The 27,394-nt window shown below is 41.3% G+C and overlaps 1 protein-coding gene across 1 annotated transcript in view; it reads left to right on the top strand.

The window, feature by feature from the left end:
- Window positions 1–20,006, top strand: part of CTPS2 (CTP synthase 2) — a 444,584-nt gene extending 424,578 nt beyond the window's left edge. Inside the window, exon 20 of the mRNA XM_061627202.1 lies at window positions 19,915–20,006. The gene's annotated coding sequence lies outside the window, so the exon portion shown is untranslated. The remainder of the gene's footprint in view (window positions 1–19,914) is intronic.
- Window positions 20,007–27,394: the final 7,388 nt, after the last annotated feature.

The following is a 27,394-nucleotide window of genomic DNA, read 5'->3' as shown; positions in this document are numbered from 1 at the left end:
CCCCCACCACTTTTTGATCACTATCTTATTAATTTTAGGGAAATTCAGTGTGCCTCTTCCCCGTAATCTTACGCTAATTAATGTGTGTGTGTGTGTTTTCATTCTATTAATTTACAGCATACCAGGTTTTGGTCCCTTCGTCTGCTCTTTTTCCTGGGTTCAGTTCAGACTGTTGCTAGCTATGTGGCAGTTGTTCTCTTGTGAGTGAAGCTGTATGTGATGTACTAGCACTGCATTTGTAACAGTGTTTCCACAATATTGCATGGCATACCCCATGCCAGTGGTAGTGGCCCCACTGAGTACAGTGAATCCGATGTAGTCCACTGTTTACAAACCCAATAATGAATGCATGAAGCTCCACCTACAGTACATGGAAGCATTGCTCAGCCAATACCACTCAAAGGAATGATGTCACATTTGATTTCAATGTTAATCAGGAGATGTTATTGTTTCTTGCTGTTCGTTTGCTTTCTTATTCACACATTTTTGTGAACTACATATTTATTTTGTCATTGCCACTTTTTGTATGCAGCCAGCGCTCTGCTTCTTGTCTACTTTGAGTTTTCTTCTTTGTCCTTCTCCTTTTCCATCCTTTCTTTTGCTTTCCAGGATTTTGCTTCATATTTTATTGAAACAATTGGGACAGACAATTTAGGGTTCTTTTCTTTTTATTCCTGTTTGACTTAGTTTGGGGAAGGGCTGTAGTTCAACAACAGAAGATTTGCTTTGCATGCAGAAGGTCCCAGGTTCAATCCCTAGTATCTCCAGTTAGGACTGATACTGTTCCCTGTCTGATACCCTGGAGATACCAATGGTGTGACTCAGTATAAGGCAGCTTCCTATGTTTCTACGAGTAGGAATTCTGGAGAAAGTGGAAATTTCTGCTGTTTCCCTGTTGTTTGTGGTCAGGAATGGAAATCAGTCAAGCGAATACATTCTGTATTTGCTCACATTGTTGTTGCTTTTAAGTCCACAAATGATATTTAATTAATTAAAGACTATTTTTAAACATTGTTTCTTTTACATTGAAATGAATGTTAAGTGAGATAAATAGGGGCCCTCTCAGAAGCAGTCCCTGATATCACCACCACTACCAGAGCATGGGGAAATCTTCCACTGGATCTTTATAAATGAGGTCACAAAGGTGACTGAGCAGAAGTTCCCCTCAGCTCTGATTTCCACAGGGCAGAAAAAAAGTGTTTTGGAGCCCATAGAAGCTTACTAGTTGGTTAACTTCTTCAAAGAACCACTGTCCCTCTCTCACTTGCTGTGTGAGCAGATGAGATAGCATAAACATTCCTTTTTAAGTTGTCTGGCTGAACCTTTCCCCCTTTTTGCTGTGTATCACAATAACCGGTTTAACTGTAGCCATGCTCTGACTGGTGAAGTTCCAAGCCAGAAACTTCTCCCACATGCCTGACTGTTTTTCTATGTAATGTTATATGATATAATGTAATGTAATATCCATAGGGAAGGAAGAAATGTTCCCCTGAGGACTGGGAACATTGTTCTTATTCATAGAATTGTCATCCAAGGTATCATAATTCACATATCCAAAAAGATGGGCTGGCCTGCTTCAAGCATGAATGAGGTGGTGGTCTATTGGAGTTAAAGGAGACACAGATTCCTCATATTATTAATTCATTTCTGCTGGATTCTTTCCACCTTGTCCTGTCACACAGACTACTCTTTCTCCTTTGAGTGAAACTTCATCTACTCTCCTTAACTAGCTATTGCTGCATTTTTCATATTTCTACTTCTTCTCAGTAGTAAAAGTTTCTAAGCTTTTCAATCATATCATTTATTTTGTCTCTTGACTCTCTTCTCGTTCTCTCGTTGAAATTCATTTCATTGAAATTGCTGTTACAAAATACCTAAGTATTTTCATTAAGAAGTTAAATGTTACATTTGACTCTTATAAAATCTGTTTATATTTGATGCTATTGATCATTTTCCTTTTTGAAATTCTCTTCACTTTCTCATCATGATTTTCAGTTTTTTTCCTGTTTCTTCTATTTTTTGCCTTTCGCTTCATTATTTTTGTGTGATCCAGCAGCCCATATAAGCTGTGGACATCCCAAAGTTGATTTGTGCTCTCTTGAGGTACTCAGGATTGTCACGCAAAACAAAGATTCAAACAGCTGTATGAATGATAGAATTAAATATAGCCCTGGCCATGTATTGGAAAGGTTATTTATTTATTAAATTTATATCCACCTTTCCTCCCAGAAGGAGCCCAGGGTGGCAAACAAAACACTAAAAACACTCTAAAACATCTTAAAGATAGACTTTAAAATATATTAAAACAAGAACGTCTTTAAAAACATATTAAAACAAAACATTGTTAAAATATCTTTTTTAAAAAAGCTTAAAAAACATCTTAAAAAGCAATTCCAACACAGATGCAGCCTGGGATAAGGTCTCTACTTAAAAGGCTTGTTGAAAGATTACAGGCACATGCTACCCTTCTTACAGCTCAAGAACATCTGCTGCTATCTAAATTGCACTTATATTTGAAAAACCCAAGAGAAGTTTTCCAAATCAATGAACTGATTTCATATGAAATGGCTTGCTCACTGAAAGAACAACAAGCAGAGATGCAAACTATTCTGCAAGCCCCTAATCTTTGTGCAACTCCTTCAATTCCCAATACTTGATTAATTCTTTAATCAGGACCAGTGCCAGGCATGACTGGACCCTGGGGAACCAGCCTGTCCTGGGCCTGCAACGCCAAATGGCCAAACACCCTGCCCGATAGAGGCAGTGCGGGGTTTAAATAAACCTGCCTGCCCCAACTACATGTCACATCAGCATGCACGCATACCATCACCCAAAATGGCGGTAGGGCATCAACCCCTTAGGCAAGCCCCCACTGCAATCTTGGGTGATAGCAGGCATGAGCATGCAGCATGTGGGGTGTGCATGCTGACTCGGCAGGTAGGTGGGGCAGGTGGGCTTATTTAAGCCCCACACTGCCTGTATGGGGGGTGCCTGCAAGCTCCCACTTTGCAACCCATGGCAATGTCCAGTCACTGAATCCCGCAACCTGACGCTGCTGTGGATTGCCAAGTGGGAGCTGCACCCTCCCACCCTAAGGAGGGGTACCTCAGGGGCCCTCAGCCAGGGCCCAACCTGGCCACTTGCTGGTCTTCCCAATATTCTTATCGACAGGCCCTATATTACATCTCATAGTACAATCTTTTAGTTTTTCTGTCAATTTCCAATGTTAGGTTTCTTTATTATTATAGTTGCTGTTTTTGATGGATACTATATTGCAATTCACAAAACACTGATCCTTGTAAGTCTTTTTGACATGAAATGCTTAGGCAAGTCATAGGTGGCCCAATGCTACAAAGCCACTGAGCTGTGGCAGCACAAACAGTATATTCTTCTGATACATAAAGTGCCATCTCACTGTCGGAATTTGCTCTCTATTTAGATGCGTAGCAAAGTTGTGTATGCGCTGCGGAACGGAGAGTATTGAGCGAGCTTAGTGTGTGTGTATGAATCTTTGCTAAGATTCTACCTTTCCTGCAAATTAGTCAGACAGATACTTTAAGCTTTAAAATAAGAAACAACTACTTTATTCTGGAAGTACATGCTTGATAGGAAAGAGTTCTATATCTAGCTTAACTGGCTATACTGGAGCAGTGAGCACTGGTCCCAGTACTCGCCCTCATCCTGGTTGAGAGGAGAGACAAAGAGAAGATGTCTGCTCCCCTCTTGAGAGAAAGAGAAGAACAAGAGAGAGGCGGGAAGGAACTGGGATTCAACATTCCTTTGCTTATCGGTCTAGCAGGAAGGGAAGAGACAGCAGGATCAAAGGGATAGGTATAGCCTTAACTAGCAAGAGGTCTAGCTCTCTCTAGCTACCCTTATTAACCCCCATGCAGCCTCAACCCACCAAGTTGGAGTTGAACCTCATACATTCCAACACTCACCTTGGCAGTAAACTTGGCAATATCCAATTGTATCTCAGGAAGAGGAGTCTCCTACCAGCTTGCAGTAGCCTTCACAAACTACACTTCCCAGGAGTCTTTGGGGGAAGTCATGAGTGTTTAAAATGGAATGACAATGAAATAAATCTGGTATGATTTGCCTTACTATTCTCTCACCAGTGTCTCTAGAATAAGATTAAATGAGATTAAAAAGGCATAAGGATGGTTTGTGGCTGCTCTTCTGCCACTGCTCCTTTGATGCTGGAAAATTGTTCTACCACATTTGGGTTTTGTTTTTGTTTTTTTCCAAAGTCACCAGTGCAGGTGACCTAAAAGCTATACTAGGGATGGTCTTCATTCCTGGTGTAATAATGCCTGATTCAGGTGACTCTACAGCCAGAGCACATCTTGAAAGAAGTGACTTAGAATCATTCTTATTTTAATAGAACAACAACAATGACAATAATATTCTTAATTTTTTAATCACAAGGTGCATACTCAACAGATCCATCTGTACAACAAACCTCTTCATTGCTAATGTGATATGATCAGTACTTTTCCCTGACTGGATAAACTATGCTATTCAGTCTTGGAGGGGATGGGGAGAAGAAATGCTGTTTCAAAAGACTCAGTTTCTACAAATGACTCAATTTGCCACCCAGCACTCTTTTAGGAGGAAGGGTGGGGTACAAATATAAATTCATAAATAAATAAGTATTTCTATACAAGTTATTTAATCTATTGATTGTGGGACAAGTTTTTCCATTTAGTGGCTTCTGGCTCTATTACCAGATTCAATTTTCTAATGAGTGATCCACCCCCCAAATGATATATAATTGCGTGTTGATTCAATGGTGCATATCAGGGGTATGCTCAAGCCACAAGATTCAGTTCAGATCTGAATTTGTCCTTTTGGGAAGCAACCAATCTGTACCAAATCACTCTATGGTCTATTTTGATTTGTACTTTGGGTACCAAAGCAGCTTTGTTAAAAACAAAGCTCTTTTTCTCACCATTCACTATTTTGGGAAATTTCAAAACAGCAAATCCCCCCCATTTAATGGAAGTGGATGAAATTTGCAGGCATAGCAGCTTTTCCAGAGTAGATTAAGCCTGTCAAATTACAGACAAACACATCCAGGGGTTTGGAGGATGATTCTTTAGAAAAAGAAAATATCTCTAAAAACTTTGGGATGGGGAATATTTTTATTTATTTATTTATTTATTTATTTATTTATTATTTTATTTATATCCCACCCTTCCTCCCAGCAGGAGCTCAGGGCAGCAAACAAAAGCGCTAAAAAAATGCTAAAAACACATCAAAACATCATAAAAACAGACCTTAAAAACATTAAAACAAAACAACTTTAAAAACATTTTTTTAAAAAGCTTTAAAAACATCTTTTAAAAAGGGTTAAAAACATATGGTTTTTAAAAAAATATTAAAAGCAATTCCAACACAGACGCAGACTGGGATAGGTCTCAACTTAAAAGGCTTGTTGAAATGATAATTGAATGATATTTTCAGGAAAAGTCACACGTTGAGGACATAAAAGTCTGCTAAATATCAGAACAAAAGTTACACTGATTTTCTCTCAAGGAGCACTTTGGGGATCTGCCCTGCTCCCTTTTATTATTGAGGAAAAGGTTGTAATTTTTTTACTTTTGCAGAAGTGGATAGATTTTTCAGAATGGCACCTCCCAAGATTGTCAAATTACAGGTGAAAAAATCCTTGATTTTTCTAGAATAAGGAAACCTCTCTCTCTTTATTTTGTTGCAAACGGGATGAAACCTGCAGTCATGCTCACCACTTCTGAGGGCATGAATCCTATCAAATTTCAGAAGTGTAGCTGTAGTGGTTTTCCTAGAAGGGGAGGCATCACATTTTGGAGTATGTAAAAAAAAGGAGTCACTAAACCTCACTTATTTTTTGTGGGCCATTGGTCTGAAAATTGCAGGCACCTGCCAAATTGCAGACAAATAGGTCCAGGGATTTTTGTGCTATACACCTTTAAAGTTTTTTGTTGCGAGTTAATCTTGTGTGTACATATTTACGGAGAACTTTAGTTATATTTCTTGTTAATGTTGTTATCCTATTTGCATGGATTTGTTTTGTCAGTATCTTTTTTACAATGATGAATGCAAGTACTATTATTTTCCTTTTTAACAAATAATAAAACTGATAAACGGCAGCAGTGGGAGCCTCAAATCTTACTTGCTGGCAGCTGTATAATGGCTGCCCAGGAACATCCTTTTAAAATATTGGTGGTCTGTACTGTACTTGTGCTGTTCTTCATATTTCTCCAGTAAACTTACATTTTGCCCAGATTGTTGGCATGCTGACATTTTATTATTATGATCATCATTTCAATGTTCCTATTCAAATTAGAATTGACAGGAGACACATATATTAACTGCCAAAGATTAATAATTGGCGACAATAACTCCTGTATGCAACCAATGTTACTTTTCTTTATGTAGTTGTCTATGTCGGTTGTTAACCTTTTCTGTACTTAGAGCCTGAGTGAAACACAGTGAAAGATTACTCTCTCTCTCTCTCTCTCTCTCTCTCTCTCTCTCTCTCTCTCTCTCTCATTTGCAAGATAAAACTGCTGCAATCCTGTGCACAATTGCCTGGGAGAATGCCCTATGGAACACAGTGGCAATTACTTCTTAGGAACATGTAAAGGACTGTGCTACAAGACTATATAAAACACATTATAATTCCCAGTGTTTGAGGAGTACCCAAGCATTTGAGGAGAGGCTTAGGCAAACACTCAGGTCTGCCTCCAGCAGTGGCCCAGGTGGGGCACTTGCTGAGGGCTCAGGAGTGCAGAGGGGCCCCTCACTGGCCCCAATGGAATGAGATCTGCTGCTTGTTGCTCACCTTATCCTATTCCAAATGACAGGAAGTGTTTTCCCCCACTAGTTTCTCTTTTTATCCAACTCATGAGGGGGGGATTGAGGGGTTAATAGGGATGAAAAGCTGAGCCCAGGAGGTCTCCTCAACTTAGCCACTTCCTCACTCAGTGCCGGTGTTGAGGAAATTGTCTAGGCTTGTTGTTATGTGCCTTCAAGTCGACTACGACTTATGGTGACCCTTATGAATCAGTGACCTCCAGTAGCATCTGTCGTAAAGCACCCTGTTCAGATCTTGTAAGTTCAGGTCTGTGGCTTCCTTTATGGAATCAATCCATCTCTTGTTTGGCCTTCCTCTTTTTCTACTCCCTTCTGTTTTTCCCAGCATTATTGTATTTTCTAATGAATCATGTCTTCTCATGATGTGTCCAAAGCATGATAACCTCCGTTTCATCATTTTAGCTTCTAGTGATAGTTCTGGTTTAATTTGTTCTAACACCCAATTATTTGTCTTTTTCGCAGTCCATGGTATGCACAAAGCTCTCCTCCAACACCTGCTTTTTTCACTGTCCAACTTTCACATCCATACATAGAGATTGGGAATACCATAGTCTGAATGATCCTGACTTTGGTGTTCAGTGATACATCTTTGCATTTGAGGACCTTTTCTGGTTCTCTCACAGCTGTCCTCCCCAGTCCTAGCCTTCTTCTGATTTCTTGACTATTGTCTCCATTTTGGTTAATGACTGTGCCAAGGTATTGATATTCTTTGACAAGTTCAATGTCCTCATTGTCAATTTTAAAGTTACATAAATCTTCTCTTGTCATTACTTCAGTCTTTTTGACATTCAGCTGTAGTCCTGCTTTTGTGCTTTCCTCTTTAACTTTCATTAGCATTCGTTTCAAATAATTCCTGGTTTCTGCTAGTAATATGGTATCGTCTGCATATCTTAAATTATTGATATTTCTCTCTCCAATTTTCACACCTCCTTCATCTTGGTCCAGTCCTGCTTTCTGTATGATATGTTCTGCATATAGATTAAATAAATAAGGTGATAAAATACAACCCTGTCTCACTCCCTGTCCAATTGGGAACCAGTCGGTTTCTCCATATTCTGTCCTTACAGTAGCCTCTTGTCCAGAGTATAGGTTGTGCATCAGGACAATCAGATGCTGTGGCACCCCCATTTCTTTTAAAGCATTCCATAGTTTTTCATGATCTACACAGTCAAAGGCTTTGCTGTAATCTATAAAGCACAGGGTGATTTTCTTCTGAAATTCCTGCTCCATTCCATTATCCAGCGTATGTTTGTGATATGATCTCTGGTGCCTCTTCCCTTTCTAAATCCAGCTTGGACATCTGGCATTTCTAACTCTGTATATGGTAAGACCTTTGTTGTAAAATCTTGAGCATTACTTTACTTCCATGGGATATTAAGGCAATAGTTCAATAATTACTTCGTTCCCTGGGATCTCCTTTCTTTGGAAAGTCTAGGCTAGTTGCCGCTTAAACTCTGTCGTATTAATCCCTTAAATGCCCTCCAGCAGAAGGGCAGAAGGAAAGAGCAGTGGCAGCAGCTCTGAACCAGGCTGGATGATGAAGGAACAAAAGAGGAAGAGGAGGCTTCCTTCCATGGCATGCTCTGCTCTAGGGCAAGCAGTAGGGACAGGTAGCAGCAGCTGAGGCTCCAGAACATTGGCAGGAATGCCCCAAATGCAACTTACAGGCAAAGGTTTGGCATTTGCTCTCTCTCTCTCTCTCTCTCTCTCTCTCCCCTGTCTGATTCCTCTGTCACCCGTCTTTCTGTTCAGGTTTTGTTTTATTTTAAAAGGCTGAGGCCAAGAGGGAGGAGGAGTGTGTTTTGAGGAGGAAAGCAAGAGAGCTAGGGGCCCACTGATAGAAAGCTGGTGCTGGCCCTGCAAATACTCGCATGCTTATGAGAAGGATCAGAGTGAGCAGCGTCCTGTTTGCAGAGTGCTTTGAGCAGGGCTCTGAACACCCAGATCCTGCTTATCGTTTTCAGTGCCTAGCTCTCTGCCCAACATGAAGAAAGTTACCTGGGGGCAGAGATGGCTATGTCTTTTGGGTGTGGACCCAGAACCTGACAGAGCATCTTTTTTTTTGCTGAGGACTTGGGAGTATAAACTGCCCAGAGAGTTTCGGCTATGGGGCGGTATATAAATATAATAAATAAATAAATAAATAAATAAATAAAGTTCCAGAATCCATAGGGGAAAACAGTACTCTGCCAGGGCCTCCAGTTGCTACTGCCTCCACCTCCTCCTCCTCTCCTCCTTCTCTGTCCTCTCCAAGATAAGTTTTTTTACTTTGACTTACTCTTACTGCACCCTTGTGATCATTAGTGTTATACTTGGTGAATTTCTTCAGTCTGTGGAAGGAATTATCTCATTTCTGGACCTGGCTACTTTAGTTCAAGAATGGGAGCTCCTAAACTAAACCTGTTTTGAAGCTCACACTCTGTAGCTTTTGGAAAACTGTAGTGTCCCCACAGATTTGTTTTGGAATAAATTAGAGTAAGGGCATATTTTACTACTTACCCAAAGGCTTTGGGATAAGCCATGGGGGAAGGGACATACTGATAAATAACCATGCTATTATGGACATACAGTGGCATTCAACTAAATTATTGCACTGGTGGAATGACCCCAACTACTGCAAGGGGATGTCCCCCCCCCGCTCCGTGTGCCCTGCACTATCCAAATCTGCTCTGGAGGGTTGAGAGGATTCTGAGCATAGATCTAGGAGGCACACAGAGGAACGAGAGAAGAAGAACATTTTGTAGCACAGGGAAAAATCCATAGCTGGCGAAACGTTCAGCTTAGTGCTATCTATTTTATTTATATTTATTAATTCAATTTATATACCGCCCCATAGCCGAAGCTCTCTGGGCGGTTTACAACAGGTAAAAAAAATCTGACATACAATTAAAACCTCATATTAAGCAGTTTAAAAATAAGTTAAAATATCAATAATTAAAACATAATTAAACACACACTAAAATGCATATTAAATACTACTAAAATGCTGAAAATGCCTGGGAGAAGAGGAAGGTTTTTATCTGATGCCGAAAAGATAATAATGTTGGCGCCAGGCGTATCTCATCAGGAAGAATATTCCATAGTTCGGGGGCCACCACTGAGAAGGCCCTTTTTCTTGTTGTCACCTTCCGGGCTTCTTTCTGAGTAGGCACCCGGAGGAGGGCCTTCGATGTTGAGCGCAGTGTGCGGGTAGGTTCATATCGGGAGAGGCGTTCCATCAGGTATTGTGATCCCATGCCGTACAAGGCTTTATAGGTTAAAACCAGCACCTTGAATCGAGCCCGGAAACATTATTAAAGCTAGATTAACTAAGCACATAGAAGAACAAGCCTTGCTGAAGCAGAGCCAGCATGGCTTCTGCAAGGGAAAGTCCTGTCTCAGTAACCTATTAGAATTCTTTGAGAGTGTCAACAAGCATATAGATAGAGGTGATCCAGTGGGCATAGTGTACTTAGACTTCCAAAGAGCTTTTGACAAGGTACCTCACCAAAGACTTCTGAGGAAGCTTAGCAGTCATGGAATAAGAGGAGAGGTCCTCTTGTGGATAAGGAATTGGTTAAGAAGCAGAAAGCAGAGAGTAGGAATAAACAGACAGTTCTCCCAATGGAGGGCTGTAGAAAGTGGAGTCCCTCAAGGATCGGTATTGGGACCTGGACTTTTCAACTTGTTCATTAATGACCTAGAATTAGGAGTGAGCAGTGAAGTGGCCAAGTTTGCTGACGACACTAAATTGTTCAGGGTTGTTAAAACAAAAAGGGATTGCGAAGAGCTCCAAAAAGACCTCTCCGAACTGAGTGAATGGGCGGAAAAATGGCAAATGCAATTCAATATAAACAAGTGTAAAATTATGCATATTGGAGCAAAAAATCTTAATTTCACATATACGCTCATGGGGTCTGAACTGGTGGTGACCGACCAGGAGAGAGACCTCGGGGTTGTAGTGGACAGCACGATGAAAATGTCGACCCAGTGTGCGGCAGCTGTGAAAAAGGCAAATTCCATGCTAGGGATAATTAGGAAAGGTATTGAAAATAAAACAGCTGATATCATAATGCCATTGTATAAATCTATGGTGCGGCCGCATTTGGAATACTGTGTACAGTTCTGGTCGCCTCATCTCAAAAAGGATATTATAGAGTTGGAAAAGGTTCAGAAGAGGGCAACCAGCATGATCAAGGGGACTCCCTTACGAGGAAAGGTTGCAGCATTTGGGGCTTTTTAGTTTAGAGAAAAGGCGGGTCAGAGGAGACATGATAGAAGTGTATAAAATTATGCATGGCATTGAGAAAGTGGATAGAGAAAAGTTCTTCTCCCTCTCTCATAATACTAGAACTCGTGGACATTCAAAGAAGCTGAATGTTGGAAGATTCAGGACAGACAAAAGGAAGTACTTCTTTACTCAGCGCATAGTTAAACTATGGAATTTGCTCCCACAAGATGCAGTAATGGCCACCAGCTTGGATGGCTTTAAAAGAAGATTAGACAAATTCATGGAGGACAGGGCTATCCATGGCTACTAGCCGTGATGGCTGTGCTCTGCCACCCTAGTCAGAGGCAGCATGCTTCTGAAAACCAGTTGCCGGAAGCCTCAGGAGGGGACAGTGTCCTTGCACTTGGGTCCTGCTTGCGGGCTTCCCCCAGGCACCTGGTTGGCCACTGTGAGAACAGGATGCTGGACTAGATGGGCCACTGGCCTGATCCAGCAGGCTCTTCTTATGTTCTTATGTTCTTATATAGGCAACCAGTGCAGGCGGGCCAGAATCGGTGTTATATGTTCAGACCGCCTGGTCCCAGTTATCAGTCTGGCCGCTGCATTTTGCATGAGCTGCAGTTTCCGAACCGTCTTCAAGGGCAGCTCCACGTAGAGTTCAATACAACCCATAGTATGTTGAATACAACCCATAGTCACAAATTAAATAAAACCTGAAGCACAAAAATTGCTTTTGTGGATTAAAAGGCCTTATCTATCTTTCTATAGGCAATGAGATGTTATTTAAACCTTTTTAGAGATACTAAGGTACATTCCTTTCCTATTCTTAATTCTTTCCGAAAGCACTTAAGGCACTGTGTTTGGTGTTTCATTTTGTGCACTGATAAGCATCAGACCAAGACTGCAGTCCTGGGTATGTTCATGGTTGAGGCAAATCCCACTGAAATTAATGTGACTTGCTTCCAGGTAAACATGGCCAGGGCTGGACTACAAAGCAGTGAATGTCCCTGTTTGGAAAGCTAATGAGCCAAAAGATTAGGAAGTAATATTTGTTAATGAAACATTTTAATGAACCCCTTAATAGGCTGTGGATTAAAGCAATACAAATCTTTTAGATAACTCTTGTTCTAACCCGTCAGTATTCCTGCCAGATCATTCTGTGAGTGGTACCTTTATCATATTCCTACATCACATTTTTGCTGTCAACACCATTCTTTGTCCAGTGTCAGTACAATGTTATCGCACATTATCCAAGGTCAGCAAACTAAAGTTGGGAGTCGTTCCCCCCCCTTCTCTCTGCTGATCCCTTGCCAAAAGGGACTTCATTAGTAGCTGAACAGAGCTGCAGGAAAATAAATGCTAGGAACACACCTTCTATGGGGAAAAATGTACAGCCATACCTGCATCATCACCATTATTAGTATTTATCATCATCATCATCATCATCATCATCCCATCTTACCTCCTGAAGGAGCCCAGGGCAGCAAACATAAACAAAACAATTTAACAAGAAAAGCATTGTAAAACACAGATACAAATATTCTAACACAGAGATAAAAATATTCTAAAACATAGTCAAAACATTCTTTCATCCAGTGATCTTTGGGTTGCCATGAATAGTCCACTTCAGCCACCAAATCCCTGGGTAAACAGGTAAGTTTTCAGATTCCTCCTGATATAAGCAAGTCTTACCTTGTTAATAAAGCCTTATTTTACTCCAGAGTGAAATCAACATATGTGCTGGGGGGTGGAAATAAGAAGTGCACTAGCTCTACTCCCAGCCCATTGCTATCCCCATTGCCCTTCATGAGTTGAAGGGATAACTTCCTGCAGTGAGGAACCTTTTCTATTTGTTTAGGCTTCATGCTCTATTTACAACCCTGGAAAATCAGGGATCTACAGGGAATGGGGAGTCTATATCAGTAGAAAAGGCTCCCTGCTGCAGAAAGTATCTCTTCAGTTCAGGGAGAGTGACAGGGACATCATCTCTGTTTACCAAATACCTGGGGGGAAAAGATAAGTCTTTACCTGGCACCATAAAGATGTCAGTGAAGGTGCCAGGCAGACCTCAATGGGGAATGCATTCCACAGATGGGGAGCCACAACGGAAAAGGCTCTCTTCCTTGTCACCACCTTCCGAGCCTCCCTCATGGGATGTGTGTGAGTGTGCATGAGAGGGATCTACAATGTGATTTGTGCTAGGCTTATCGCTCCCCAGCAATAGACCTGTTTATCACAGGTAGCTTTAGAAGGCCTGATAGTTCCCTTATTTGTCCTGTTCTAGATATTTGTGTATTTAAAATGCTTAAAGTAATAGATGACTAGGGTGCTATAAGTGAAGAGCAGTCATCAGTGACACTCACTAAGAGAGAAATACAGACACCATAAACAATGTGCTTCAGTCTTCCTGGATGTATGCCAGAGATGTCAGTGCTTAAGCCAGGGACAAGGAACCTGTGGCCCTCCAGATATTGTGGGACTGCAATTTCCATTATCCCTGACCTTTAGCTGTGGGGCATTTGAATAAAACAACATTTGAAGGGCCGGGAATTTCCCATTTGGCTATGTCTTTGCTGGTTGATGAAGCAATTTTTTCCTTGTCAGAGATCCTGACCTGAATAATCCATATGTCTTGATTTAGGTATAGCTGCTAAAAGACCTGGCTGAATGGTTGTCAATTGCTGGGTGCTGAAATGCAGCAAGCACTGCCCTTTTGACCAGGCAGAGCAGAAGGCTGGACTCCTAGTCTGTATATCAGAACCTCAGGCCTGAGGGCCGGACCCATTCTGGCCACACCCCTCTCCTGGCCACACCCTCAAGCCAAGTCACACCCCTTGCTGGCCCTGCTCCACCCCCTCCTCAAGTGCTTTTGTGTGGCAGGAATGTGTCCTCTGACTGTGAATAAATCTTGCTTGTTTGGATGGGTAGAGATGGGTATGCATATAGAAACCATTGACTTTTGCATGGCTGGAATGTAGCCTGCTGTACCAAGGTAAGAGTCACATCCATTGATTCACCCACTTTTGCATCCCCGGAAGGTTGCCTATGATAGAATGCCAGCCTCTGGGTGAAAAAAGGCTCCCCACCCTTTATATCCTTCGATAACTTTTTGGATAAGCTCTACCAACTTCCTGGCATGAGGAATATTGATATTGTGATTCTCTAGCTCAGAGGAAGCCAATTGTGGTGCCCTCTGGATGTTATTGGACTCCAGCTCCCATCATGCCTGACCATTGGCCATGCTGCCTGGGGCTGATGGGAGGTGGAGTCCAACAGTATTTGAAGGGCACCACATTGGCTACTCCTGATTTAGCTGATGGGGTATTATTTGCACTAATAAACATTGGGTTGGTTCTTGACTTGTGTTTTGTGGGATTCTGCTTGCGCTGGAGGAAGGGAGCAGAGTAGCCTCTTTTCCCCAGGAGCCCCCTGAAAACCTGCTCCAAAGGGATTGGGAACCCTCTGGCGAAGCGTGGGAGTGAGCACTGCTGGTGGAAAGGGGAATGGCCAAAATAATTGTCCTGTCCTGGTCCTCCTCTGAGAAGCATCTATTGGATCCTGATTCCCTCCATGAATGGAAGGAGCCCTTCAATTTGGGGAGGGACAAGTCTAGATCCAATCATCTGAGAGCAACAGGTTAAAAGGAAGCAATGGATGACTAGCGCCACATGTAAAGAATTGCACATGCATAAATCTAATCTGCAAACACAGCCACCTACTGTGTTACATCCTTGTTGATGTACTGTCCCTTTTTCAAAACCATGTCAAAGATACTCCATGATCCAATAAAAATGCATTGTTCATACTCTATACATTACTAAATGCTAATTTGTGTAGGTTTAAATTATTAAACACCAGTTTATACTGACAGGATAGAGTTTAGATTGTCCATTAGGTAATCCTGCATTTCAGCATATGATTCCCAAATCCTGTTTAATAATGAACTAGGGCGATAAAATAGTTTTAATTAAACACATAAGCTAAGGAATGGTTTGCCTGGATTAAACAACCTCCTTCGATGAAAAGGCTATGTTTATTGATAAGATTAGTTAGTAGAAGAAAAATGAATCCAATTACTTTTGTCAATTTAACACAAAACTCTAGTTAAACAGACTGTTTTCCTTGCTGTGCTTCATAGCCTGATGCTGTGCTTCGTTATTTAGAATAAATCCCAGTGAATTAACTAAAACTTACTCCCAAGCAAATGCACAGAGTACAGTCTTAGGTTCAAATGAGTGTTTTATTTATTATTTTATTTACCAAACTTGTCAGACACCAAATAGCAAATGATCTCTGGTCATTGTACAAAATGAGAACAATATTAAAACAGAATCCTCCCCCCCTGCAAAAATCCAAGCAGCAGTTAAACAATCAAAAAAAGGAGCTAAAACCATAACAAGCGACAGAGACAGCTTTAAAATGCCAAGGAATAAAAACAGACTAAAAGGCTGCAAAAACAGAGTATTTAAAAACAACACATTTAAAATGAACAGATTTTAAAAGCCTTGAAGAACGAAAAGGGTTTTGCTTGGCGCCAAAATGACATTAAAATCTTAAGACTGCAATCTTATACATGTTTACTAGCGGGAGTCAGCCCCATTGAACACAATTGGACTTTGAAGTAAACATCTTTAGGGTTGTGTTGTAAACCTGATATTCACTATCTTTCACTCATTTCCTTTGCCTAAATAAATTTGAACTTTTACTGATCTAAGTAGAACCTGATCCTGACTCTGGGCTCAGCAGCAGATTTACAAGACTTCAGCTTCAATGTGGATTACATCTGCTCACCTGGCCTTTGGGGCCAGGGTCTTTCATGCTGCAATCCTACACCCTGGAAGTAAGCCTCATTAAACTCTGTGGAACTTGCTTCTGAGTAGACATGTATAGGATTGCACTGTCACTACAGTTATAAGTGAAAACACAATCCATCACTCAAAACCACAAACCTAAAACTTATAACTGAAGCAAATACACTGGTTTATTGGATGTTATAGGATAATGAAGTGATAAATAATAAAACAACATTATATTGGAATTACAACAACTTGAAGGAACACAGAAAATGTCATGAAGCTTCATCTGAGGGAAAAAGTGGAGATAATATGTCTCTTCCTTGCCTGCTATCTTTTTGTAGGCGGTGAGCTGTGTTCCTGACCTCTCAGAGCAACCAATTCCAGTAATGCGTTAGCACATAAGAAAGGAAGCAGATTATAATTGTCATTTTCATTGTTAAAATGTATGAAGCCAGGACACAAAACTGAAATGCTTCACTGTATTCTTACACTGTATTAAAGGGCTTGTACTAGGAAACCGATATAGAGTTTTCTCTCCCCTATTAACACCCAGAATCCAATTTCCCCCTGGCTAATAGTTTCAGCTAAAATTAGCCCAACCTGAGAGACAATAGTAAAGTATTGATTGATGTGGAATGTCCACAGAATGTGATAGAATGTGCTCAGGCTTGACACCCTTCACACTCTCTAACTGCCTTTCCCGTAACTTTTTTCAACAATAGTTATTTTATTGCTGTTTCATCTTGGTCTGTTGAAACTTGTCACAATATGTAGTTGCAGTTTTAAGAATGTATCTAATAGAGAGAAACAAAGTAAATGGCAAACTGTCACAAAGCAAGTAAGCTTGAAGGGCTTGGCTTGTTCTGAATAAATTCTACTATTTGTATGGCAGCAGGGATCATGACGGTGGGATCCAGACACCTTATCCCAGAGATGGGGAACCTGTGGCCCTCCAGATGTTGATGGAGTGCAACTCCCATTAGCCCTTCCCTGTTGATTGACATGCTCACTAAGGTTGATGAGAGTTGGAGTCCAACAACATCTGGAAAGCCACAGGTCTCCCATCCCTGCCTTATTCTCTGCACCACTGTAAAATCTTGCTAGAGCTGCAGTTTGTTCTCTGGCTACTGAACTTCAGTGCCACCACTTCAGATGGCAAGAAAGAGGTACTGCAGTTACCAGAATAGCAGTGGCCATGTGATACAAGAGATTGGTGGGGTCCCACTTGGCTTTCATAAATCTGGCTTCTCAATCCAAGCAATGTAGGCATGAACTGAGATGTTCTGAGACTGCCTATCAGTCCCTGCCTGCCTGCCTGCCTGCCTGCCTGCCTGCCTGATGCCTTGCTTGTTTGCCTCCTAGGATGAAATAGCTTGCCCTGAAATGCTCGTTCTTGATACCCCTCTCCAATCCTCAGATCAATCATCTGATGGTGAATGAAGAGTGAGTGGGTGAATGAACAGTGGATGATAATCCCTTTCAGCTGATCTGCACAAATCAGCTGAGGCATGAGGGCTGTGTTCCTGCATGTTTCTGTACATGTGTGAGAGTGTGGGGTGGCCAAACTCATTAATGGCATGCAGCCCCTGGAGGATTGGCCACAGGTGAATGTGGTCCAACTTTGACCACATAAACTAAACTAAAATAAAATAAGACACCCTTGTTATAAAGGGATTCACTTGCACCCTCTCATACATTGAAAAAACACATGAGGCAGACATGGGTTCCTGATGCACAGCCCCACCCATGTGTTTGGCAGCCATGTGAAGGGGCCCTATGTGCCAGCTGACATTGCTGTGTAGAGTTTCTCCAAGAAAGAAGCATCTTGATCGGCCAGGATCCCCAATCCTTTCCACAGAAGAGCTCTATGGGCATACATGGATATCTGCATAGGGCCCCTTTGCATGACTGCCAGATATGCAGCCAGTGTGTAGACAAGGCCAGCATGCATTTCAGGGGGCAGGGCTATACTGTGTGATGCCACAACCTTCTTGTGTGTTCTTTCAACATGTGAGGGGTTTCCAATAGACTCATCCCCACTCAGTTTACAGAAAACTTCAAAGATACTTTATCTAGTTGGGGAAATGTTATCACAGTTGAGATCTGGGGATCAGATGAGGCTGAATTTATGTAGTTCATGAATATAAATTTCATAATGGCCAGACTGGTATCCAGACTTTTCAAGGGGCCCTGAATGTTGCCAGAAGCAGTAAAAGTTGTGGTTCACCCCTTGTCCCCCCCCGCTTTCTTTTATTCAGTAAATTGCAGCAAAGGAGCAGAGGGCAGCTGGTTTCATCTCTTTATCTGTCCCTTTACTGTTGAACAAGCTTGCCAGTAAAAAACACAAAAGGCAAAGGTGAAGGGAAAATATTAAATCCCTGTCCAAAGATAAAAGATTTTAAAAATATACTTTTATTTTAAACAATACCATTTTGTTTGTTTGAATTAGCCTGATTCAACATCCAAAACAGTCCCCAAGTGTCAAAGCCAACCATAAAAGTATTGCTGTGCTGTGCTTGATTTACATGCCCACATTGTTTTGCTGCAACAGAGAAATGGCTTCTTCAGGCATTGAGGAGGCCTCTTGGCAAAGTGGGTGCTTTATTATTTCCCTTCCTGCCAATGTTTTTAGCCTAGTACTCAAGGCATTGACAAGCACCTCATGATATCATGAGGGCCAGCCCTACCATTAAGCAAAGTGAGAGAATCTAACTCCCCCAGCCAAGACCTTTGGGGTGACAGAGTCTTTGCTGGGGGTGAATTCCCCCTTCCCCTCAGTTATTTCTCCCTCTCTGCATTAACTTGCCTTAGCTATTGGTGCAGGTGTGGAGGTCTGCATGTATGCACCTGACTTCAAAAAAAGGTGATCCTTCAAACATCACCCACTTCCCACGTTGCCTGATAAAGAAAGATGCTACAGTACATGTGACTTAAGAACCTCCCACTTTATATTACATTTTGCAGTGACATGCAACACAAACTCATGTAATAAACACGGGAAATATAGTGTTGTGTTCCATATAATGTGCCCTGTGAGTTGCAATTGCTTTTGCAGAAAATACTGGTACAGTAAGGCCTTGCAAGTCAAAGTATGGATTGTACCTTGGTTATAGGCTTTGTTACAGCTTGGACATGTTCATTAGCTTTTTCATTCTGCTGCTTTCCAATCAATCCAATATTCCCCTGAATTCTTGAACAGTTTCAAGACTTAGAGACATGAGTAATTAATAGCATTGGCTAGACTGAGTGAGGCAAAATGTACAGAAGGTTTTTGGGAACTTCACTATACAGCTCTGCAAGAGCAATGCCACTGCCGACACACAGCACATCTCAATCCAAGACATCCACTTTCAAAATGGCACAAGTGCTTTCTTTATTGATATGTTTTCCAGTTTGGTTAATCTTGTGGCCTTCAGCGGTTGAACTAAGTAGGCACAATTTAGGTTAGGGTTGCCAGGTTCAGGGCCTGAGACTGATCCTGTATCTTTAGAAGAGAAAGTCAGCCAAGTGCAGGTGTTCTTGCAACCCTGTAATGAGAAAAAACACAAGGTGGAATTCTCCCTTCCCCCTGCACAACTTTTAAAGATACAGAAGACCTCTTGGAGGTCGGGCCTGGCAACCAAGAGGTCTTCTGTATCTTTAAAAGTTGTGCAGGGGGAAGGGAGAATTCCACTTTGTGTCTTTTCCCATTACAGTGTTGCAAGGACACCTGCACTTGGCTGACTTTCTCTTCTCCTAAAGATACTGGATGAGTCTCAGGCCCTGAGCCTGGCAACCCTAATTTAGGTGCTTTTAAAATTTAGATGTATTTAAAAATAGATGCACACTTCATTCAGCAGCTGGGTCAGCACATGGTCATTTAATTACCGAAGGCAGTAGCGCTTGGAGCTACACATGCTCAGTGAGACATTTCTGTTTCAAGGGTTCCTGGGTGATTACTTCACCTCTATTGCTGCTGCTGCTGCTAACATAATGAGAAGAATATATTCTTAACTCTGAATAGCTTGGCTCAAAGTTTCTCCTTTTCCCTTCACATCTTCTCTTTTGTAGCACTTATTTGAGGAATGGGAGAGAACTGGGTTTCTCTGGCTGCAGTGGTGAATTCATGGAGAAATCCTCTGGACAGAAACTTCAGGCAATATACCCTCACAGGTGATATTGAGAGAAGAGGAGTAGCTAACTATTAGAACTTTCTGGAATTATAATACCATGTTTATTTGTTTTGTTTTCATCATATTATCTCTATTGCGTACTCTGACATTACGTCCTCTGTCAAGACTGCAAAACTGATACAATAAAATAAATGTGTTTATTTCTTTAAATTGCCTCTGAGTCTGCTCCCATACTAGTTCTTCCAGATTGACTCCTGAGAAAAGTAAAAGCAGATTATACATGCACCATGTATATTAGCATTCAGAGCTTTGGCCATAGTACCAAGTGCATCTGCTGCATTTAACCTCTGAGATACTGAAAGCCTGCATCTAAGCTGCAGCTACAAATAATTAGGGAAGAGCTGGTTAGAGCTTTCTGCATCCTACAGCTGGAGGCAGGGGGTAAGGTAAATGTCACACAACTGTGAAGTATACAAGCCATTATGTTTTACAAATTACATAAGCATCCCAACTGAGATACTTGTTGCTTGATTCTGGGCTTCTCTAAGCAGATTTCATGATGTCAAAAAACGTTCATTTCTTTATACACTTGGAGTGAGTCATCCTCGGCAGTTGGTCCATATTCTTCTGAAGGCCTGGCAATTTACACAGCGTGTGTATTTATTTCTGAACAAGTGCTCTCAGACATGTTGGGAAATGGTTCAGAATTCAGTTTTCAGTAAATATGCAGAAATCTGGCCACTTACTAAATCCACAAAGGACAGTGTAAGAGAAGTCTATTGAGCCACCGAAATGTGCAGTAACACACCTGAGCATTGTTGGCCGATGTTTAGTAGCTTGACTGTTTCATGAGAACATTGGGTTGTATTCAATGTAGCACTAAGTTGAACATTCCATCAGTGCAAATATTTTTCTTTGTGCAACAGAACATTCTCCTCCTCTCCTCCCATTATGCCCAACCTAAATCTTTTTCTGGGGGGTTCTCCTAACCCTCCAAAACAGATTTGGGGACAGCACCGAGTATGTGCAGGGGGAGGAGAGGGGGGAAATCCCCTTGTGATAGCTGAAGTCCAGAGGCCTAGCATTATGAGTGCTTGGTTGTGATTCTCAATATTTTCATGTGGAATTAGCACTATAAATTAAAAGATCTGTTTGCTTAATGGAAGTTTTATTCATAGATGCTGTCACATCTGGATTTCATTCTATGTCAATACGTTTGGCAGAAAATCAACAGGAAAATCCAGAAAGAACAACAACCAGAGAAAGAAGAGCAGCCTGTGCAGATGATGGTTCCAAGGAACTACTTTAGGTGTACTCAAAACCCAAGTGGGATTTTTAACTTTCGACTCCCCCCCCGTTAAAAAATACACCACCATATTATATCACAAACTGCTTATGAAATACTCCTTTGTTTTAAAAAAAGGAGTAATGTGCAGCATTGAGAGCTGCTGTTTGAGCAAGAAAAGCCCAAACTTCCCAAATGCACAGAACTTATTGCATGGTTCTTGGGATCCAAGCTATGGCCATGACTCAGTTCCAATTATAACATTTCTAAACTGCAATGTACTGTACAAGGCCAAAATGTAAATGAGGATCAGGTTCAGGATATATTGCTACAACAAATTCAGTGGCAAAGAACCCAATTTATGGGAGGTTCCCTTTGGGTCACAGGAAGGGCCAGAACACAGAAACAGGAGTCTGCCTGTTTTCTTGTGAGTCTGTGGGGCTCATCTACATTCCCTACTCCCAGTGGGGATAGTTGTCCTCTCCTAGCTTGGCTCAAGGCTCTGAGGAGAGGCTGGACTGAAGCAGAAGAAAAAAGTCACATTCACTAGGGTAAAGCCAAGCCTGATAGGGAAAAAAAGGTCAATCCTAGTCAGTCAGGACCCTGGAGAGTTGTTGTCCCAGCAGCATGCTGAGGCCTTCTGAAGTCTGGCTGGTCTGGACCTGCTGTTAACTCCGCCCACTCTGGGGAGCTGTCTGTTTCTTAAAGGGTCATTCCCTGATTCTGCAAGCACTGGCTCCTACAGCATGAGGGCAGCGATGACAATGCTGGACTGCATCAGTTCTACAGAATGAGAAACCAAAGGCTAGTGACATGATGCCTTTTATTGTACCATCTAGAAGAACACATGCTAGAAGCATAACACATTATTTGCATGATCCAGCCAAAGCTAAGTACATCCCATTGATTTTAACGGGATAATTTAACATGTTCTTAGTTTGAAATCTATATGACTTGGTTGGATTAAATGCAATATCTGGGCATCAGAGGTTCCCTTGCATGTGTGGAAGCTCCACCATCCAAGTTTCTGCTGATATCCCCATGGCTGCTGAAGTCCCTCATACTACATACCATTCCATTCCATAGGTACAGTTTTTTTTATGGAGGGCATATGGGGTCTGCCATGGGATCTTAAAAAGTTGACTGCACTTTGGTTTGAACCCATTTAATAATGGAGCCGTCTACAATATGTTCATTCTTTGCTTGGGGAAGGTGATGTAAACAGACAAGCATGGGCTTTTGCTTGTTTCCCTTCTTGTTCATGTACAAACCGGAAGTGCCAATTTAGGACATGGTGCTATTATTCAGGCCTTAGTGGATTATGCTTATGAACCTATCCCTTCAATTGGACAGAAACTGATAATGAGCAATCAGAGACGGTGGGCAGGCAATCAAATACTCAAGGGTATCATAGAATATTAGAAACCTGATGGAACAGTGATAATTGCTGGTGATGCCTGGCTTTAAAATATGCCTGGCTTTAAAATATACAGAAAGAACCAAATAGGTAGTGCTGGAGGTGATATTGCTGATATGTCAGGGAAAACATTGAGTGCAATAACGTAGAAACCTTAGGGGGAGCAAATTTAGTCACAGAATCACTGGTTTTAGAAAGTCACTATTGGATACATGCTATCCCTCCCTGCCCTCCACTCAACCTTAGCTCTGATTATGATCTTGAGATGGAGAAGGAAATCAATGAGGCAGTCAAAAGAGAGAATATGCTAATGAGCAACTTCCAATTATTCTCCTTCTGACTTGGTAAATGTGTGCTCAGATAATGAGAGAAAGAGAGAGATAACCTTTTTAGTAACAATGAATAATTATGCCCTAGAACAGTAAGTTATGGAACCAACAAGAGGGGAGGTGACCCTTGATTTAACACTAAGTGGTGCCCAGGATCTCATTAGAGAAAGTAATTGTTGCCAAACTGCTTGAGAACAACACAATCAAATTAAATATATATGTGAGTGGAAAATATTCTAGAACAAGAGTTCCCAAAGTGTGGTCTATGGACCACCAGTGGTCTGTGGTGGAGCCAATCTGATGCTCCTGCTGTTACATTCACACTGTGCTGGGCTCTCTCCCCCTCTCAGCAAGTGGCCATGATGCTCGGCATTGAGAAGCCAGGCACAACAGCCACCTTGCCTCTGCCACCATGCAGGCCGCTGCTGAATGAGACAACAGTAAAGGAGGCTACAGTATATTTCCAAAGGACATATTGAGGGCAAATACTTCTCTAGCAGGATTTTTAATTGTATTTTTATTGCTTTTTTATTTCTTATTGTATTTTATTGTACAGAATTTTGAAGTCAATATTTTCTTTTTTAAACATACTTTAGCATCTAACACAGCACATTACAATAGCTAAACCACGGGCAGAAAAATCATTAAGTGGTCTGCCAAGACCCTCAGCCATTTTCAAGTGAGGGGGGTTTTGGGAACTGCTGGCCTAGATTGTCTAATAACAGTCAAACGATTTCAGAAAAGGGGATTCTGTAAAAATGAGATTTTTTTTTTTGAGGAAGCTGAAGGGCAGAATTATGGAATGATCTTTTTGATGGGATGCACCTGGCGCCAACACTGTTATCTTTTTGGTGCCTGGTCAAGACTTTCCTCTTCTCCCAGGCATTTTAGCATGTGTTTTTAAATTGTTTTTAATTGTTTTTAATTGTGTTTTTAAATTGTTTTTTGTGTTTTAAAGTTTGTATATTTGTTTTTAATGTTTTTAATTGCTGTAAACCGCCCAGGGAGCTTCAGCTATGGGGTAGTATATTAATGTAATAAATAAATAAAATAAATAAATCAGGGAGGACAAATCCCTTTAAGAAGCTTGGAAGTTATTTAAAAGCACTGTAATGGATACAGTGTATATCATAATTTACAAGAATATGAAAAAGTCGAGAGGATGCCAGAGTGATTAAATAGCAGAAGCCACAAGAGGCAATAAGACTTCACCAAATGAGAATGAGAGAAAGAGAGAGAAAGAGACCAACCACACACGGGCAAAACAAATGCAAGGAGACATAAGACGAGCCCTGCTGGATCAGGCCAGTGGCCCATCTAGTCCAGTATCCTGTTCTCACTGTGGCCTGTCAGATGCCCATGGGAAGCCCACAAGCAGGACCTGAGTGCAAGAGCCCTCTCCCCTCCTGCAGTTTCCAGCAACTGGTATTCAGTACCATACTGCCTCAAACTATGGAGGCACAGCATAGCCATCATGGCTAGTAGCTATTGATAGCTTTATCCTCCATGAATTTGTCGAATCCTCTTTTAAAGCTCTCCAAGTTGGTGACTATCACTGCCTCTCGTGGGAGTGAATTCATAATAAGGTATGCAAAAAAGGCCCTGAATTACTAAAGGCATAATCACAAACTTAACATATTAGAACCTGTGAAGGCTTCGGCTCTTTAGGTGACACAAATCCCTCCTTGCACATCACTCATCATGTGTGGAGAGCAAGGATGTTGAAAGGGGCTCCAGGGCAGCTCATTTAGCCATGCTGTTAACTATTAATTGTTGCCATTAATATGTTCAGCATATCTGCACCAAGGAAGCCTTCTCTATACGTGGAGGTTCCCTGCACAATTTAGAACTCCGATTGCCTCCAACTTCACACACAAGAGGTTTCCCACAGCAGACATTATGTTGAACACAACGGCAGCAATTGTGGGGTCATGATTTGGGCTTGACCTATCATGAGCCCTTCTGAGACCCTGAGGAGGAGGGTCAGTGGATTCTGTGCCATATAGGTTTTTCAGTGGTATTTCTAATGCAGATTTGTGAATGCGTAGCTTGCAACATCATACGGACAACAATGAATTAAATGAGGACATGAAACAATAACACTGCAGATTATACAGCTGCATGGACGGGCCCTTAAACTTAGCTAGATCATGCATCTAGCTCAGTATTAGGCAGGAGCATTCCAGGGTTTCAGACAGTCTTCCCTGCCCTACCTGGGGATGCTTGGGATTAAACCAAGACCCTTTGCACTCAAAGCATATACTCTACCACTAAACAACTGCCCTTCCCTCATAGATAATACTTGACATAAAGTGGTATTTAGTACTGGGAGCTGATACACAATGGTAGCTAAAATGGCTGTCTTCAGGGAACACTGTCCACAGTCATATCTGCCATAGAAATTCTGAGTGCCTGTCACGCAATCCCTGCACATTGCAAAAGATTATGGGACATATTCTAGGATGCATGCTTAGTTTGCATCAGGCTGTACTGGCTCCAATATGTTATTGTGGTATAAGGGTATGGAGAGCAGAATCTCTGAGGAAGGAATGCGAGAGAAGGCCCAGGGACAGAATCTCCTGTCTGAAAGACCCTGTAAATCTGTGTGGTTTTCTTGCCTGCCTGAGACTGTAAAAACATGAGAAAAATCATACTTGTGGCAGGGCATGATACATGATTACTAGTGAGCTGCTTTGACTTGGAGAAACACAAGTGGTGCAGGTCTGATCTGGGAGACACATCAGTTCTGTTATTTTGGATTATACTACCTTCAGTCCCATCTAGACCTACATTTCTGTGAGCTAATATTACAAGCTAAGCTTCTTCCCACAATCTCTGTGAATGCAGAACACTGTCCAGATTCATGTGCCGTAGCATTTGGCAGATGCATAAACAATGGGGATTCATGAGGGTTCAGAAACCTGCAGGTGTTTGAAGGCACAGGTTCTGTTTTGACATATTCTTTAGGCATGGTGTGACTCAGTTGGAAAATCAAAACTGGAATGCATTATACCTAAGGCTGCCAAGAAATTGACCATGCTGTATAGACCTGGGCTAAGGAGTGGTCAGAGGGCATGGGTAAGAACAAGAGAGACTAAGAATCTATAATAAAAGCACAGAGCATATGACTCATGGTGACGTTGGGGAAGAGGGAACAAATGTAGGAAATAAACCTCTTGAGGGTGTGTCAGTAGAAACTTATAGATGAATTTGTAGTCCATGGCTATAAGAGAGATCTAAGAATAGTACTAATGAGAATTTTCCTAGTTTTCCAGATAATTAAGTTGATAAGAGCCAACATCCTTAGAGGGTTTTTTAAAAAATGTTGTATTAATTAGCGTTTTCATCTCATTATGCCCTAGTTTCCTGTAGAGCATGCTGCATCTTAATTTTGCATTCATATAAACCCTTCTGGTTTATAAGACTTCATGTGGTGTGCCCCGCTTTGTATTTTACTGTTTTGTATTTTAACAAAGCACTTCATCAGGGTAGATTGAATATTGGCAAAGTAATCCAATGAGCACATTCTGTACACTTTTGAGCAACAATGTCAAGAACATTCATAAGGGATGTTGGTTGAGAGATTCAGAGCAACATCAGTGAAGGACTCTCCAAAGACATGAAGGGCAGATGGGCAATCTGCAACCTGTGTGTAATTCAAATATGTGCAATCAGTTAACTCCAGCACATTTGGCAAGATTAATTTATGCAGACATGATATAAGGCAGCACCCTGTGCTGGTGACAGAGCTAAATTTATTTGTCATCTCAGAAGCCTGCTATGGAGACGTGGCCATTCTGGTTTCATCATAGTCATTTATTTAAACTGGTGGCAAATGACTTGAATTGATTCACTCCAAGGACTTGTACCAACTGTTGTGACATATTAACCCCTGCTTGCTTTGGGGAAGGGAGGCAATTGCTACAGTTGCTTACAACTAGGGATGGGGGAGAAATTTCATTCAGTTCACATATAAAGGCAAACATACCTAATTCACACTTTTTGAAACAATATGCAAACTGAAATACAGCTGTTTGTTGAAATTTTCACTTCTCTGAATTTTGCAATGCAGTTCTCCAGCCAAGTAATGTGTACAAAAGTGCATATACCAGGGTAAAGTGTGAATGAAAATGCATATATTATAGAAAATAACATACAAAAATGCATTATATTAGTGGAAATTGCTTTGCAAAAATGTGTATATTAGGCAAAATATACAGAAAAAATATATATTAGGAGAAATTTGCACTAAAATGCTGATGAATTTTTAGGAGGGCATTTTTTTAAAAGCTCTAACTTATGTGGAAATGTGAAGAATTGAACCTAATATTGGGAAAATGAAAAACGGAGAGAAACTGAAATAGACATATTCATCCATCCCTACATA

Source organism: Rhineura floridana, chromosome 5 (assembly GCF_030035675.1).
Source record: "Rhineura floridana isolate rRhiFlo1 chromosome 5, rRhiFlo1.hap2, whole genome shotgun sequence".
Taxonomy (NCBI): Eukaryota; Metazoa; Chordata; class Lepidosauria; order Squamata; family Rhineuridae; genus Rhineura; species Rhineura floridana.
Note: the sequence above shows the minus strand (reverse complement) of the source record. Positions and strands in the feature narration are given on the sequence as shown.